The sequence below is a fragment of the Panthera tigris genome, chromosome A1 (assembly GCF_018350195.1).
Source record: "Panthera tigris isolate Pti1 chromosome A1, P.tigris_Pti1_mat1.1, whole genome shotgun sequence".
Taxonomy (NCBI): domain Eukaryota; kingdom Metazoa; phylum Chordata; class Mammalia; order Carnivora; family Felidae; genus Panthera; species Panthera tigris.
The window spans coordinates 212,441,196-212,459,501 of NC_056660.1; the positions used below are offsets into that span (position 1 = coordinate 212,441,196).

An 18,306-nucleotide genomic window follows, 5' to 3' on the forward strand; every position below is an offset into this window, starting at 1 on the left:
GTTGCAGGCACAAGGAGAACTTATCCTGGACCGACTCAGGGCAGAAAGGAGCCAAGTTGTCAAGACAAAAGGCAGCTTAAGACACATGAATTCCAGCATGATTCCGTGGCTGCTGGGTTCCCAGATACAGTTCTGTGGCCGTATCCCAGGGACCCACATTTTGGGCTACTCCTCTACTTAGACCAGGTGGTTGAGGATGTTTGTGACTTGCAGAGGGAGCAGGCTGAGTAGAAGAAAGCCTCCCTACAATTGCAAGTTTCTTTCTTTCTTTTTTTTTTTTTTTTGGTAACAGCTTTATTGAGATATAATTCACGTACTATAACAATTCACCCATTTAAGGTATACAATAGTTCTTAATATATTCACAGTTGCACAGCCATTACCACAGAATTATAGAACATTTTCATCACCTCAAAAAGAAACCTTTTTAGCTATCACTCCTCAACGCCCCCTCCTCCCCAAGCCTTAGGCAACCACTAATGAATCTGCCTCTATTTGTTTAATCTGGACACTTCATATAAATGGAATCACAGAAATGGTCTGCTGTGATCAACTTCTTCCACTTAGCATAGTGTTTTCAAGATTTATTCACATGGTAGCATGTATCAAAACTTCATTCCTTTGTATGGCCTAATAACCTCTTACATGGATATACCACATTTGGCTTATCCATTTATCAGTCTAGACAATTGGGTTATTTCTGCCTTTTAGTTATCACGAATAATGCTATTGCCAACATTTGTGTGCAAGTTTTTGTGTGCATGTGTGTTCTCCTTGCTCTTGGGTATGAATCTAGGAGTGGAATGTCTGGGTCAAATACGAACTCTTTGTTTAGCATCTTCAGGAACTGCCAGACTTTTCCAAAGTGGCCGCACCATTTTATATTCCCAGCAGCGATGTACGAGGGCTCCGATTTCTCCACATCTCTCCAGCACTGGTTATTATCTGACTTTTGACTCTAGCCATCCCAGTGGGTATGAGATGGTATTCATTTTCTTTTTCATTTGCATCTTCCTGATGATTGACTGATGGTGTTGAACATGTTTTCATGGGCTTGTCGGTTATTCGTCTGTCTTCTTTGTAGCTGGAGAAATGTCTATTTATATTCTTTGTTCATTTTTTAATTGTATGGTCTTTTTGAGTTAAGAGTTCTTTATATATCCTAGTTACAAGTTCCATTGCCAAATCCAAGGTCACAAAGATTTACCCCTATGTTTTCTTATAAGAGTTTTACTGTTTTAGTTCTTATAATTTAGACCTTTCATCCTTTTGAGTTAATTTTTATATATGGTGTGAGGTAAAGGTCCAACTTCATTCTATTCCAAGTGGATATCCGTGTCTAGTTTCTTTCTGAAGCTTCTCTTTTCATTCTGGCTGGGGTAGTTGAGGCTATTTTAACTAGAGGCATTCTATAGGATACTGAAATGATGTGCCTAGGCATTTTTAACCCTACTATTTAGTTTTGACCCAGTAAATCATGTTTAAAAAGCTAATTCAGGGGGCGCCTGGGTGGCTCAGTCGGTTAAGCATCCGACTTCTGCTCAGGTCATGGTCTCATGGTCTGTGAGTTCGAGCCCTGCGTCAGGCTCTGTGCTGACAGCTCAGATCCTGGAGCCTGCTTTGGATTCTGTGTCTCCCTCTCTCTCTGCCCCTCCCCTGCTCATGCTCTGTCTCTCTCTGTCTCAAAAATAAATAAAAACATTAAAAAAATTTTTAAAGCTAATTCAGGAAGAGATATGTTTAGATTATTTAGCCTCAGATTTTTTATATTATTATAAAGGATTGTCTTTGATATTTGTGGACAAAGCCATCACTGGAGATTAAATGGGCAGTTTTATTAATAGATAAGATAGGAAAGAAAATTCTTCTTAGCTCTGTGGGTCTTATTCAGCATTGTTCAGGGAGCCTATGGCTCCTGGTTCATACTCCTTGTCACCCTTGGCTTCCCATTGCCTTTATCCCACTATTTCCCTTCTCTGTCCCTCCTATTACAGTGGAAGATGTGGCCTTCTTCCATTTGTATGGAGTCCCTACACCTGTGCCCTGGCTGCCATCACCTGTTATCTGCTCAGGAACCTTTGCTTTCTATTGGCTTCTGTCTCCCTGGTCCTTCAGTCTCTACTGGCCCTGCCCTGTAATTTAATGTTCTAGCTTATCTCAAAACAAAACCATGCCTTGATCTGATTTTTTCCCTCAATCTGTGTTCCCTACCTCCATGCCCTGCCCTCCACCAGCCAGCCAGACTTCTTGACACTATCATCTTCATTTAGGTCTTCCTTGTCCCACCTTACACTCACTGCTAATCCACTCCAGAACTTCTGAGTCCCTTATCCCAGGGCCCCAGTGAGCTCCATGCCACCAAACACTTTTCATTTCTTATCTTGTCTGTCAGTGAGGACTGAGCATGCCAAGCCAAGAATAAGGAAAGAATGGACATGGGGAAGGCGACTGTCAATGACCTTATTGACTCCCTCAGTGATCAATGCTAAGGGCCGTTCCCTCCTTCTTGAAGTAGTCTCTTCTCTTGGGCTCCATGATATTATGCTTCCCTAGTTTCCTTCCCCTCTGGCTGCTCCTTCTTAGGCTTCTTGACAGACATTCTTTCTTCTGTCCTCCTTAGGTTTCTCTTTTCACTCTTAACTCTCTTCCTGGGTGATATTTATTTCTGTGGATTTAATGACCTTGCGAACACAAGAGACCCCCAAATCCTTATCTTCTGCCTATATGCAAAGATCTCCAAGTCTTTTTTTTTTTTTAAGATTTTATTTTTAAGTAATCTCTACACCCAATGAAGGATTTGAGCCTACAATCCTGAGATCAAGAGTCGAATGCGCCACCAACTGAGCCAGCCAGGCATCCCTAAAGATCTCCCAATCTTTATCTCCTGCTTTGATCCATTTGTCAAGATTGGGATGTTTACAAGGTACTGAAAATTCAACATGTCCAAAATTAAAGTTATTTTATTCCCTCCAAACTTGCTTCTCCTTCAGAATTCTGTCTTCAAAATTACTACCATTCGCTCAGTTGTCCAAACTAGAAATCTGAGAGTTGTTCTCGATGTCTTGTTTTCCCCCTTACTCTCTGACCCTAATTAACCCCCAAGGCCTTTTGAGTCTACCTACTACATGTCTGCTGAGTCCTTCTGCTTCTCTCCACGCTCACTGTTGCCACCCTGGCCTTAACCTGCATAGGCAGTCCCCTGGACTCCCCTGTCAGTGTCTCTGATCTCATTTTTCCAATTGTTCCAATTGTTCCAATTGTTCCGCACAATTATCTCATTGCCTTAGGATGAAGAATCAAATCCTAACCCTGAACAAGGCCCTCCGTGACCAGGCCATGCCGGCCTCCACATGATAAAAGCAATGATTAGAAGTCTGAGAAAGGAACCAAGGACAGAAGTTATGACCACACTGTTCAGCACTTAATTTTCAGGTATGTAAAGCTGGTCTTGAGACAGAGCAGGGACTGGACTCAGGTCCCTGCAGCCCTAGCCTGAAACCCAGCATTCCTTGATAGCTGCAACCCTATGCCTCTGGAGTAGCACACCTCACAGGAATGCGGAAGTAGGATGCTCACCAAAACTCCAAAGACTGGTGAAGACCAAACCAAACCAGTCTGTGCCAAGGTGGACTCCAGTGCTGACCTTTCACCGACTTTTTACTTCATTATAATACTAAAAACCATGCGGGGGGGAGGGGGGAGATTTAACATGCTAATGAGACACACAATGCATGAAGAAGCATGTTCTGTCCACCGCACCTGCGTTCCAACTTCCTGTATCTCTCCTCGCCCTTACGTGCTTAGATGTCACTCCTTTCCCACCTCAATCTCTGTAAAAACTTTTCTGGGCCTTTTCTGGAAAAACCAGCATGAAGGACTGTTTCCTTTGTGCTGTGTACCTTGTGTTTGAGCATAACCCCAAGTAAAAATCTTGCCTGAAACTTCTATTTGGCCTCTATTGCTTGGAGAGCCCAAGGACCCTAGTCAGTTTCAGTCTCGTGGTAAGCAATTTAATCAGGCCCAGGCTTTCACATTGAGACTTCCACTATGACTTTTATACTAACTTAATACCAGTTTTATTATAAATCTTTTATTCTGAAACCCTTCCAAGATTGTACTCATGTCCCTTTTCTCTTGCAGTTAGTATCAAGAGAAGAATTTGAAATATTTTCTTGTTAATTAGATGTCACATATAAATATTTGACTATATTTTTAGTTTTTATTTATTTAAGTAATCTCTACACCTCACATGGGCTTGAATTCATGACCCTGAAATCATGAGTCACATTATTTCACTGACTTAGCCAGCCATGAGCCCCATATTTGAATATTTTAAAAAGTAGCTCATGACAATTCAATAGCAAAAAAATAATAACTCAGTTAAAAAATGGACTAAGGATTTGAGTAAACATTTCTCCAAAGACCCACAAATGGCCAATAGGTATATGAAAAGGTGCTTAACATCACGAATCATCGAGGAAATGCAAATCAAAATCACAAAGAGGTATCACCTCATACCTCATACTAATTATTAAAAAAAAAAAGACATTGAGTGTTAGCAAGGATGTGGTGAAATTGGAATCTTTGCACACTGTTGGGAATGAAAATTGATACAGCTACAATGGAAAACAGTATGGCGTTGGCTCAAAAAAATGAAAATAGAACTATTATATGATCCAACAATCCAACTTCTGGGTATTTATCCAAAAGAATTGAAGTCACGATCTTGAGGTGATATTAGCATCCCCATGTTCATTACAGTATTATTCCTAATGGCTAAGATGTGGAAACAACCTAAATGTCTATTGACAGATGAGTGGCGAAAAAAAGTGGTATGTACATACAGTGGAATACCATGCAGACATAAAAAAGACAATTCTGCAATATACAACAGGGATGAGCCTTGAGGACATTATGCTAAGTGAAACAAATCAGTCACAGAAAGACCAATACTTCATGACTCCTCTTATATGACATACTTAGAATAGTCAAATTCATAGAATCAAAGAGTGGAATGGTGTTTGTCAGGGGCTGGGGGAAAGGAGAAATGGAGTGTTACTAGTCAATGGATATGGGGTTTCAGTTAAATAAGATGAATAAGTTCTAGAGACCTGCCATACAACGTTGTACCTAGAGTCTACAATACTGAATTGTACACTCAAAAATGTATTAGGAGAGTAGAACTCCTGTTGTGTTTTTAACACACACACACACACACACACACACACACACACACTCAGTAGTCCACTTAAGGTGCATAGCATAATGCCTGTCAAATTGTAAGTGCTCAGTAAATGTTGACTATTCCATTTCTTTCCAGAACTATTTCCTTGTTTTTGGGTAAATAGTGAAGAGGGAAGAAATCATGACACTTACTGATGATCAGTTTTCTAAAGAAATGACTTTATTCAAATACTTCATTCTTTTTTATTCTTTTTATCCTATTTATTCTTTCTACTATTTAGCAGAAATCAGTAAGTCACCTCTCTATATTAACCAGCTTTCTTCTTTCCTGTTGATTACATCATGGATCTTGTTCTCATGGATCAAATCAAACCCAATTATTCTTTGCACTCATAGGATACATTTATTAAAATATCATAAACATGAATTATCCTAGAACCATAAAAATGTTTTTGAAGAATATATTGACACAAGAGACTGTTCTCAGTGTGATCATTAAGTGAAAAAGCATGAATTTTAAAATCCTGTCAAAATTCTAATTTCATTTAAATAAATACATAGAAGGGCTTCTAGGTGGCTCAGTTGGTTGAGTGTCCAACTTCAGCTCAGATCATGATATCATGGTTCATGAGTTCAAACTCCACATCAGGCTCTATGCTGACAGTTCAGAGCCTGGAACCTGTTTCGAATTCTGTATCTCCCTCTCTCTCTGCCCCTCCCCCACTCTCTCTCTTCTCTCTCTCTCTCTCTCTCTCTCTCTCTCTCAAAAATGAATAAACGGTAAAAAAAATTTTTTAATAAATGCATAGAAAAGTGACAGGAAAAATATTCCAAAATGTTAGAAGAAGTTATCTCAAAGTGGTAGAATTATTGGTCATTCTTTGTTTTCTTTATAATCAAAAAAATTGACATTTGTTTCTATAAGGTTCTATGTTTCTAAAACTTGTGAGTTGGTGTTTTCCCCCTTTTGGTTGCAAGGGACAGAGACGAAAATCACACGTGCTTTAACCAACATAGGGAAATTATTGTGAGGATCCTGTTCTATCTCAGAAACTCAGTGACAAGAAAAGAGCCAGGCCTTAGCAATTACTGGAACCAGAAATGCAAATGCTGCCTGTTCTCCAGTTCAGTGGCTTTTCTCGGTATGTCTGCTTTGTTTCTCCCCACCTTCTCCCAGACCAATTTTCTCTGGCCCAAGTGAGAGAAAATGTGCTTCCTGAAAGCCCCTGACTTCACAGTTTAGAGTCCTGAAGTTCTTTTTATTAACGTTTTATTTTCTAAAGTAATCTCTATACCCAAGTTGGGTATCAAAGTCATGACCCCAAGACCACAAGTTGGCTGCTCTACCGACTGAGACAGCTAGGTGCCCCTGTAGTCCTGAAAAAAAATTTTTTTAAGTTTATTTATTTATTTTGAGAGGGAGAGAGAGTGCGAGTGTACGAGCGAGGAAGGGGCAGAGAAAGGAGACAGAGAATCCCAAGCAGGCTCCTCACTGTCAGCATGGAGTGTGACACGGGGCTCGAACTCAGGAATTGTGAGATCATGACCTGAGCTGAAACCAGGAGTTGGACGCTTAGCTGGCTGAGCCACCCAGGGGCCCTAGTCCTGAAATTCTTTTATTTATCTATCTATCTATCTATTTTCTAAACCTTTATTCGTTTTTGAAAGACACAGAGAGACAGAGCACGAGCAGGGGAGGAACAGAGAGAGAAGGAGACACAGAATCCAAAGTAGGCTCCAGGCTCTGAGCTATCAGCACAAAGCCTGATGTGGGGCTCCAACCCACGGACCTCAAGATCATGACCTGAGCCAAAGCTGAATGCTCAACTGACTGAGCCACCCAGGCACCCCCCAGTCCCGAAATTCTTAAGAACGGCTGGACATCACCTGTTTCCAGATGTAAATCTCCAGGTAAGGACTGACATTGTCCCCACTTGGATAAGCATATCACCCTGGACCCGTCATTTGCAGACAGACAGAATCATGGTGCACTGCATGGTGGCTTGCATGGTAATTATGTGGATGGTGTGCGTGTGTGTGTGTGTGTGTGTATAAGGGTTGAAGAACAGAAAAGTAAGGGTTTGTTTCTAGAAGGAAAGGAGCTCTGTATTTGCAAAACAATAGTCTTCACAACATGAAATTTTGTTAAGATCAGAAAAAATTATGTGATTTTTAAGTGCATAAATTATTTTCTGTAACTTCTTAGTAAATCAGCACTGACTTACCCGTTTCTCTTTCAAACAGATAACTCATTCTTTGCCAGCTAGTTCATAAATTCTATTACTTATTAACCCATAAACTGTAAAGATTATCTGCTTCAGTCCCGTCATTCTAGAAAGGATGGACTCAAGCCCGGAGGGGTGGCAGGACTTGCTAAGCTCCCTCAGGGGGTTGGCAGACTGCCATCTTCGGCACCTTCCTTGTCCATTGCCTTTCTTCTCCTCTGCCCAAATCACCCATCCTCCCTAAGGCCTCCCCACATCTGAGCTTGTGCCCCTAAGCTCAGATGTTTTTTCAGAACGAAGTCCTAAAAGTACAGCAAGCCTGACAGCCCCATGGCAATGTCCCTCTATTCAGCTGCATTTCCTAGACCCTGATGCGGACTAGAAACCTGGAGTCATTTCCTGCATAATTACTCTAACTCCCTGACATTCAGTGGAGCATGGGTAGGGCAAAGCCCTTTCAAGGATATATTGGAGAGGACATAGGCACATTCTGGGGGAAGGGCGCATCATGCCTCTAAATGTTACAGGTTGTTACTTTTTTTTAATGTTTATTTGTTTTGGCAGTGCCTGGGTGTGTCAGTCAGTTAAGCCTCAACTTGGGCTCAGGTCATGATCTCACAGTTCATGAGTTCGAGCCCTGTGCTGACAACTCAGAGCCTGGAGCCTGCTTCGGATTCTGTGTCTCCTTTTCTCTCTGCCCCTCCCCCCACTTGCACTCTTTCTGTCTCTCTCTCTCTCTCTCTCAAAAATAAATAAGCACTAAAAAAAAATGTTTATTTGTTTTTGAGAGAGACAGAGCGCAAATACATGTGAGCAGAGAAGAGGCAGAGAGAGAGGGAGACAGAATCTGAAGCGGGCTCCAGGCTCTGAGCTGTAAGCACAGAGCCCAACACGGGGCTCAAACTCACAAACCACAAGATCACAGCCTGAGTCAAAGTCAGATGCTTAACTGACTGAGCCACCCAGGTGCTCCTAAATGTTACAGATTGTTCATCTGGGAGTCTAAATACTGGAACAAAGCCAATCAATAAGATTGCTGTAAAAGTCTCCCCCGCCACCTCTGTTACATATTCTTTTTGTTTGTTTGTTTTCTGTTTTTACGCACATTGTTGTATTAGTGGAAGAATGCAGGCTGTGCTTAAAGTATGAGCTATCAGTTCTGGGTATGACTGGCCATACCACATGGCCTAATCTATCTTAAAAGGGCAGGATGGTAAGAACAGTAATGGACAACAAGAATAAAATGGCCCAGAATGATAGTCAGCTGCTAAAATGACTCCCAGGAGTCATGTCTATATTAATCTTCTTCCCTTGAGCATGGACTGGACCAAGTGACTGTTTTAACAAATAGGGTATGGCAAAAGCTGATTAGGTTACAAAAGACTGTACCTTTCATCTCTCTCTCTCTCTCTCTCTCTCTCTCTCTTATGTTTGGAGCCTTTTGTTTGAGGGAAGCAAGCTTCCGTTTTGTTATCTGTCCAGTGGAGAGGTCCGCATAGCAAGAAACTGATGTGTCTGGCCAACAGCCAAAAGGACCTAAGGTCAGCCAATAACCACGAGTGAGTTTGGAAACACATCTGCCCCGAGTTGAACATTGAAGTGACTACAGTCCCACCAGAAACCTTGACTGCAGTCTTATAAGAGACCCTGAGCCAGAGAAACCAGCAAAGCCATGCCCAGAGTCCTGGCCTACAGGAACTGGGAGATGATAAACATGTTTTTGTTGTTTTAAGCTACTAAATTTGGGGATAATTTGTTACAGAGCAAAAGTTGGCTGATATACTCAGCTGGAAGCTACCTCATGTTGAGAACTCAACAGACATCTCATGAAATGAAGGCTACTTACTAGTGAGCTGGAGAAGTTCTAGATGTACAAGCTGAAAGAGAAATGTAAAGGAGAAAGATCTTTCAAGAACTGGTACATCTTTTTAATAGAGCTGTTACTATAAAACTGTGATATGAATTTTTCCATAGTCCTATCAGCAGATCACCAAGGATTTCCTAATAAAAAATGTCATGTATTTTTATTCTTGCATCATGCTTTGAAAACAGAGTTCTTTTTTTTTTATGTTTTTATTTTATTTATTTTTGAGACAGAGAGAGACAGAGCATGAGCAGGGGAGGGGCAGAGAGAGAGGGAGGCACAGAATCCGAAGCAGGCTCCAGGCTCTGAGCTGTCAGCAGAACCCAACGCGGGGCTCGAACTCACGGACCATGAGATCATGACCTGAGCTGAAGTTGGATGCTTAACCAACTGAGCCACCCAGGCGCCCAAAAATAGGGTTCTTTTTTAAGGAAATGAGTGTGCGTTACAAATTCTGATTTTTTTATCAGGAAAATTAGGTACAATATTTATGAGTATAAATCACTAAATGTTTAGGAAAATGGATTTCCCGCATTTTCAGCCCCCTGTTTCTGTTTGAATGCCTCTTCTCCTTGGGCTGCTCCGGGGGCTTCTTCTTACCACCTTTGCAGGCCCTCCTCCCCAGCCTCTCTTGACTGAAGATCCTTCTGTTGGGAAGAGAGTCTCTGGAGAGCAAGGAATGGCGTGTCGCACCCTGCTCCCTACCCCTACCGCGTGAATGCGTGTAGAGGAATGTTAGGACCCCACAGTCCACAGCATTGATGTGGGGAATCAGAGTAAAGGGGACTTGTGTCTCACCCCTATTTGTAGCTCTGGAAAGGAGCACATTTCAAAGACCTCTCCACGCACCGTCAAAGGGGTGATAGAATAGACAGTTGGGTGGGCCGTGTGGGAAGAGAGGCCTGAGGTAGCCCAGAGGGGCAGGGGAGAAGAGCAAGATATTTTTCATGCTGCGATGGACTGAACGTTTGTCTAAATTCGTATGTGAACTCCTAACCCTGGCTGTGATGGTAGGAGGAGGTGGGTGTCTTTGGGAGGTGATTGGATCATAAGGGCAGAGCCTTCATGAATGAGATTAGGGCCCTTATAAAAGACACCACGGAGAAATCCCTCACCCTGCCCACCGTGTGAGGACCCTGCAAGAAGGCTCTCTGAATCCATGAACCAGGAAGCAGGCTGTCATCTGACATCAAATCTGCTGGTGACTTAATCTTGAACTTTCCACCCCCAGAACTGTGAGAAGTGAATTTCTGTTGATTATAAGTTTGTTACAGTAGACTGAATGGACTAAGACACATACCATCAAGAAGGATCTGAAGAGCTAAGAAAGAGGGTCAAGGGATTTGAGGGGTCTTGTAAGTAGGAAGGAGAAAGAGGGTCAAGGGATTTGAGGGGTCTTGTAAGTAGGAAGGAGAGCACACAGCTGCGAAGTCCAGGATAGAGCCACCCCCTGTCCCATGGCCACCTCTTGACATACTTTAAGATTATCTTCCCCTGGAGCCTGCATACAACCCTGGGAAGAAGTGGGAAATGCCCAAATCAGCTGAGAACATCTAGAATTGACAGTTCAGCCCAAATTAACTGAGATTAAGTTTTCAGACCAAAGCAGGATGAAGGCTTTAGATAGAAATTAAGTCCGATTATAGGGAAGTTTATGTTTTCACATACCTAAGTTTGTATCCTGTATCATAAACTGGCTGTCTTTAGTCATACAAGTTGAAATGTGGCTTGAAAAAAACCATAAAATTACTCCATGAAATATTCATTACAGAAGAGGTTAAATAATTCAGATTAGCATCTCTTCACTAGGCCACACCTATTTGCATCACACATGGATTTGGTTCAAAGCTGGGTCAGTGGAGATTTCCCTGAAATATCATCAACATTTCTAAACACACGTTTCCACCCAATAACTGATCTCATCTCCTGCAACAATCTCTCTCGAGCTAGCATTGTGTTCATGAATAAAACAAAAAGCATTAGCCATAGATGTAGCTGCTCCTTGAAGGGCAAAATCAAGGACTCATGTGCTTATAAACATCAATTCTTGCGGTACCTGGCTGGCTCAGTCAGTGGAGATATGATTTTTGATCTTGAGGTTGTGAGTTCAAGCCCATGTTGGATGTAGAGCTTCCTTTAAAAAAATTAATTTGTCAAAAAAAGTTTAATTCTTCAAATTTTACTTAGGACCCTGGTTATTTCATTTTTACTCCTGGTAGCAGCATTATTTTACATACTTAAATCAAGGAAAATTTTTATCCTTGTCTTCACCTTCACATCCCCTAAGATCTGAAAATACTTAAAGCAGAGGCACTCTGTTAGAGACAGCATGTGGATTATTTTTAAGAGGGGGTAATTTGAGAGCTCAGAGAGGCTCTTCCTTCATCCAATTAACCAACACTGAATGCACCTGCTAAGACTGGGCCCTATGCCCTGGTGGAGGTCTGAAATGACTAAAAACATAGGCTCTGTCCTCAAGAAATCCACAAGTCAAGTCAGTCTCAAGGGAAATTCCATTAGACATAAAGGAAGACTTGACTCAATGAGAGGCACCCATTGCCCTGGATTGGAAGATTCAATGTTACAAAGGTGTTGGTTTTCCTCAAGTTTATCTCAAAGTTTAACCCAAGCTCAAATTAAATCCCAAAAACCACATTTGACCACCAAAAAAGGAAGCTAGAGTTCTACTAGAAAAGAAAAATATGAAACGTGAAGAACAATATGGAGAAAGAAAAATGACAATTTCCCCTGAAGACAATAAGGCATGGGATACAGTTAAGATACCAAAACGGAAGAGGCAGGTAAATGAAAAAAAAAAAAAAAAAGTTTACGAGTGGTTTCAAGTAGATATGAGAATTTAAAATATCATGACTTTGTTTTCAATCAGTAAACTGATTTGCAGTTAGAAACAATTGTTCAGCACGCCTGGGTGGCTCAGTTGGTTAAGTGTCCGACTCTTGATTTCAGCTCAGGTCATGATCTCGCAGTTCATGAGTTCAAACGCTTTGATCGGCTCTGCACTGACAGCACAGAGCCTGCTTGGGATTCTCTCTCTCCTTCTGTCTTTCTGCCCCTGCCCTGCTCCCTCTCTCCCAAAATAAATAAAATAAGACTTAAAATAAAAGAAATGATTGTTCGATAAATACAGTTGGAGCAAGTCTAACCATTTGCGGAAAATGAAATAAGATGGAGATTCTTACCTCATACTTACAGTCAATACAGATTAAGGATTAAATGTAAGAAGTGAAACCATCAAAAAGCAAGAAGAAAATGGAGATGAATATTTTTCATAACCATGGGATGAGAAACACTTTTACCAAGGCACACAGTCTTTAGTAGATATTGCTAGTTTTCCAAAGTGGTTATTATAGTTTACATTTCTGTGAGGAGTTTGTAGAGTTCCAATTGTCCCATGTGCTTGCCGACAACTGGCGTTGGAAGTTTACAATATTTTTGATACATTTTAGTAGTTGTAAGTATCTCACTGTGGTTTTAATTTGCAGTTCCCTGATGACTAAAATGTCGGGTACATTTTCTTTGCTTATAAATACATATACATTTTTAATCCAGCAATTTTACTTCTAGGGCTTTATCCTGAAGAAATACTTACACATGTGCACGTGCGTGCGTGCACGTGCACGCGCGCACACACACACACACACACACACACACACACACACAGTGGAGTTATCCAAGAATTGTATTTTGGTGAAACATGTTTGGTATATTTATACTGTGAAATATGGTTACCTAGTGACAATTAGCATTAATGTCTTTCTGATAGTTAATCCTAGGTAATAGAGTAACGGGTGATTTTTTAAATTTCTAAACAACACTTTAATACATTTCTAGTTGTGTCCTGACAGGAGATTTTTAATATGTTCTTAACTTTTGGACATTTTCTGAATTTTTCACAGAAAGCATATACTGTTTTTTTATTTTTGGAAGATATCGCAAAAATTATTTCTATATTATTTTGTGATGGATAGAAATAAAAAAATCTCATCACAAATAACCTAACAGAATACCCACAATTCAATTATGAGCAGTGTCATTTACGGTCAAGTTTTTCATTTAAAATGCAAAAGATATACCTAGTGCCCATATCTTTCTAAATATGATTTCATCTTTTGTTTTTTATTTTATTTTATTTTTTTAATTAAATATATTTTATTGTCAAATTTGTTTCCATACAACACCCAGTGCTCATTCATCTTTTGTATTTTAAAGTAAGCTCTGTGCCTAATGTGGGGCTTGAACTCACAACCCCAAGATCAAGAGTTGCATGCTCTATCAACTGAGCCAGTCAGGTGCCTCCGATTTCATCTTTAAAAAGAATCAGGGCTCCTTGGAGAAACGACTGAGACCGGGGCTCAGGCAGGGAAAGCACAAGATGAACCAGGAACATAGGAACATTTTGATGTACCAGAAAATATGGAAATGAAAAAAAAAACAGAAGAGAGATGGGAACGTGTTAAAAGGACATAGGAGCTGGTTTCAAGGAGAGCCCAGTGGCCATGTCTGGGAAAATTTCTGAGCTAAAGATAAACCAGGAGAGTAAAGGATTATTAAATAAAATTAAATAAAATCATTAAATAAAATAGGAATCCATCAATTCATGCTGATGATAAATAACTAAATAAATGGGGCTGAGCAAGGGAGGGTTCTTCCTTACAGTGAAATGCAGATTGAAAGTGTGGAGGGAGGGGCACCTGAGTGGTTTAATCAGTTAAGCATCTGACTTGACTTCAGCTCAGGTCATAATCTCATGGTCTGTGAGTCTGAGCCCCGCATGGGGCTCTGTGCTGACAGCAAGGAGCCTGGAGCCTGCTTCCGATTCTGTCTCCCTCTCTCTCTGCTCCTTCCCCACTTGTACTCTGTCTTTCCCTCTCTCAAAAATAAATAAACATTACCAAAAAAAAGTGTAGAGGGAGGTAGAGTTGAAAGGTCACCATTTACCAACCATCATAGTGAAGAATGGTTTGGGCAAGAAATAGCAATGATCGCTAAATTTACAGGGGGGGGTGGGGAGGGGAAGTTTGATGAGGAACAAGATATTTACTCAATTCCAAAGTGTCTCTCCATAAATTGCTTGTTAATTGTAAGGGAAAATAGTAACTATACAGTGGAGAAACTGGACATTTGGATCAATTGATCAAAATTAACCAACAGGGGGCAGATTGACATGGTGTGCTTCCAGATATGATATGCAGAGAAAAACAAAACATCACTTTTGTGCTATTCTTGCAGGGGACCCATGACCTGAATCAAGTCATGAGGAAACACCAGACAAGTCTGACTGAAGAGCATTCTACAAAATAACGGGCTTATATTCCTTATATTCTTTAAATACATCAATGTCATGAAAGACAAATACTAAAGAATCGTTCCAGATTAAAGAATATTAAAGAAACATGACAACCTGAGGCATGTGTGATCTTTGGTAAAAGCTTCTACTAAAGGGGGGGATGCTATAAACAATTTATTGGTATGACTGACAAAATAGGAATATGGATTGCAGAGTAGAAAAAAAGTGCAGATCAAGGTGAGACTTCTTGATTTGAAACTGTTTTGTGACTATGTAGGAAAATATACTTGTTCTTAGGAACTGTACAATGAAGTATCAGGAGCATAACAAAGGCATGAGCTATATAACCTCAAATGGTTCAGAGAAAATAAATAAGTACAGAGGGAGAGAAGGAAAATGTGATGAAATGTAGAAACAAAATGATTATTCTGGATAAAGGTGGTATGGGAGTTCTCTGTAATTTTGACAGCTTTTCTTTACATTTGAAGTTGTTCAAACTTAAAAGTTTAATAATGCACATTGTCGTAGTCATGGGCTTGGTTTTAATTATTTTATCTCAAACACACACACACACACACACACACACACACACACACTTAACTGAGATATTGAGATACGTGGAAACAATTTATCTGGGAGAGGGGAATAAGAAAAGGACTAATTTTGGAGTGTAGAGGCATGTCTCTCAGTTCTGACTTAATGGAGGACAGGAAGGTGAGTAGACCATGGTAATGAGTCTCAGAAATGGAAAATGGTGACCCAGGCTAGAGAGCTGGATATTGAGAGTCCTGAGAGGTCAGTTTAATGTCAGACATGGCCCATGGATATGGACATGAATGTGGTCATAGTAAAATGGAACTTCCAGATTATAAATGATGAAAAGATAGAAGGGACACCATTAGAACCTGCCCAGGAGAAGCTGGCTGCATGAGGGCTAAGGGATCCACGGGGCCACAATGAGGCTTAGAGAGACATGGGCAGCTTTACAAACAATGTTTCCTTTGTTGGTGCATTATTTAAAGAAGTAGGGGCACCTACGTGACTCAGTCGGCGAAGCATCCAACTCTTGATTTTGTTTCAGGTCATGATCTCACAACTCATGGGATTGAGCCCCACACTGGGCTCTGCACTGACATCACGGAGCCTGCTTGGGACTCTCTCTCTCTCTCTCTCTCTCTCTCTCTCTGCCATTCCCCCACTTGCTAATGCTCTCTCAAAATAAATAAATAAATAAATGTTAAAAAAAAGAATTAAATGGGAGATTTGCTGCATTTGTGGTAGCTGTAGGGGCTGAATATAGGGGTTGAATATCACTTGAAAGAAAGATAAGGAGCATCACTGAAGATAATACCTACAAGTATCTTAGTGGCTTCTTAACTGTCTTATAAAAATAAGACTTCTTCACTGTAAAACAACAACAACAACAAAAACCCAACAAAATGGAAAATGGCGGACCTATGTGTTTACAGCACGTCATCTTGTTAGTCTGATTTCTTTTTCTCCTGATGAAACGCTCAGGAGCAGAGGCCGTCCACACACTGGTACTTCATCTCCTTTGTTTCAGTTGCTGAATCTCATCAGCGAACAAACTGATATCGTCAATCCCTTCTTTCTCCATCTTAATTCCAAATCAAACTCCTGTTTGGAAATTCAAATTTTAGTTCAAATTTCAATAGCCTGTGTAGGCTTATTTTTCTGTTGTGAACAAACAGACTAACAAAAGTCCTATATTTTTGAAGCTGGACAGTTTGAAAGCTCCCTGTCAACACACAAGCTAACAGACCGCCATTGAAGACGAAGCTCTCTCGTGAGGAACAAGGCAGAGCTGCCTGGCATAAGTGAAATAGGACTGTCACAGCCCTCGGGAGGTATGGTTACAGACGGAAACACATTTTAGAATGGCAGGTGATCTTTCTTGTTTTGTTTCTGTTTTCCCTGCAGAAAACTTTATTGTTTCCATTTGGCCCACAGCTTAGGACAGGGCTCCAGGGCCTAGTGGCTTCCAGAGAGGCTCAGGCAGAAGCTCCCCCACCGGGGTGTTGCTGGAAGGACTGCTCAAGAGCCGCCTGGCTCAGGAGGCTCCTAGTTGTGCTTGAGGGTCCACTCTCCCTGCCCAGCCTGCGGGCCAGCCAGCCTGCAGAAGTGAATCAGATTATCACCATGTTCCTGATGAGTTCACTTCCTCATCTGAGAAGTGGTTCTCCAGGAAGTCACAGGGTTCTGCTCTGGCAGAACCCAGGGCATGCAAATCCAAAAGGACCCACTTTGGGTTCTTCTCTAGAACATGGTGGCTCCCGTGGTGTCCTGGGTTTTACCCCACTCATCTTGGGACAGCTTCTACAAGTCCTTGAAGAGGACGTGGCTGCTGCCCTGGTTTTGCATCTTCAAGACGTACTCAGCGCCTTCATGCTTCTAAGCCAACTTGTGTAAGAAGTCACCTGCTCCCTCTGTGACCACATCCTCGAGGTGGAAATAGAAGCCCAAAGAGAGGTAAGTGTAGGAGGCCCCCAGATGCATGTTGACTAGGTGGTTGATGGCAGACCACACCTTGGTGGAGTAATTCTGATAAATCTGGAAGCTCATGGATGACAGGAAGTTGGGGGCTAAGCTCAAAATACAGGCTTGGCTGGTCTGAAGGCAGAGGATGGCCAAGAAGATGGTTCTGAAGGTTGCAACTGGAAAAGAGGTTGGAGGGTGGCCGGAGGCTGGAAGAAGGGGTATCCCTGGGTCTGTTTTGTCTAAACGCTGTTGAAGCAAGAGACAGGTCCGTGGGACCACTGCACACACTGTTGGTAGGTAATCTTTGACACAGGTATAAGAAATACTATGGCTTTACTCAAATGACCGGTGGAATATAATTCAACCACGTAAGGCCCATCCAACAAGAATTTATTATATTTAGCTTTGCATTTTAAGCCTTCCACTGGTCTGGTCTTTGTAAAAGGCAAACCTAAGGTATTCATTTTCCTTTCCACTCCCCAACCCTTATTGAGACAGGAAAGGAAAAGGAAAACTGGCAGAATAGACCACAAGTTTGGATACCACTGTGATTTAGACATGGCTAAATGAGGTTTGGAAAAGACATTAAGGTGTTTTGTTTTGTTTTTGAGAGAGAGAGAGAGGGTGCAAGTGAGCGAGGGACAGGGACAGAAAGAAAGAGGAAGAGAGAGAGAGAGAGGGAAGTGGGACTCACCCAAAGCAGGGCTTGTGTTCACTCGATGTGGGACTTGAACTCACTGACCTGAGCCCAAGTCAGATGCTTAATGGCTGAGCCACCCAGGAGCCTGACACTAAGGTTTTAAGGTCATGAGGCACGAGTTAGTATAGTTAGTACATGGGGCAAATGTATCTGTCCAAGAAGAGGTAATGGAAGGAAGAAGTTCATGATGCTTCAAAGCATTTATGTCATTCACCCCAAGGCGGGCATCTACAGTGGGAGAAGATGGCTAATTTTAGTTGAAACTTCCTAGGTTTATGTTATAAGGCTTCCTTTCTTTTATTTTAAAAGAATGTATTTATAATCAAGTATTAATTTTGCCCAAAGAACTAAAAATAGTAGGGGTAACAAGAAAAGTAAACATATTTCAAGGCTATCTTTGTTAAACTCTTGGGAAGAGTGAAACTGCTTTCCAGTTACTCATGTTAAATTTTAGGTCTTAGTTAACCTCAGCTTCTGTAGCTTAGTTGTCCTGCTACTGAAGTCTTCTGTTTCCTCAGTGAGTAGC

At 41.3% G+C, this 18,306-nt stretch overlaps 1 long non-coding RNA gene across 1 annotated transcript; it reads left to right on the plus strand.

Moving 5' to 3' along the window:
- Nucleotides 1-7,025: 7,025 nt before the first annotated feature.
- On the plus strand, nt 7,026-14,729 carry LOC122231856. Its single transcript, XR_006209122.1, has 3 exons — nt 7,026-7,095; nt 8,847-9,327; nt 14,524-14,729. It is a non-coding gene; the product is annotated as an uncharacterized LOC122231856 (long non-coding RNA).
- The last annotated feature ends 3,577 nt before the right edge of the window (nt 14,730-18,306 follow it).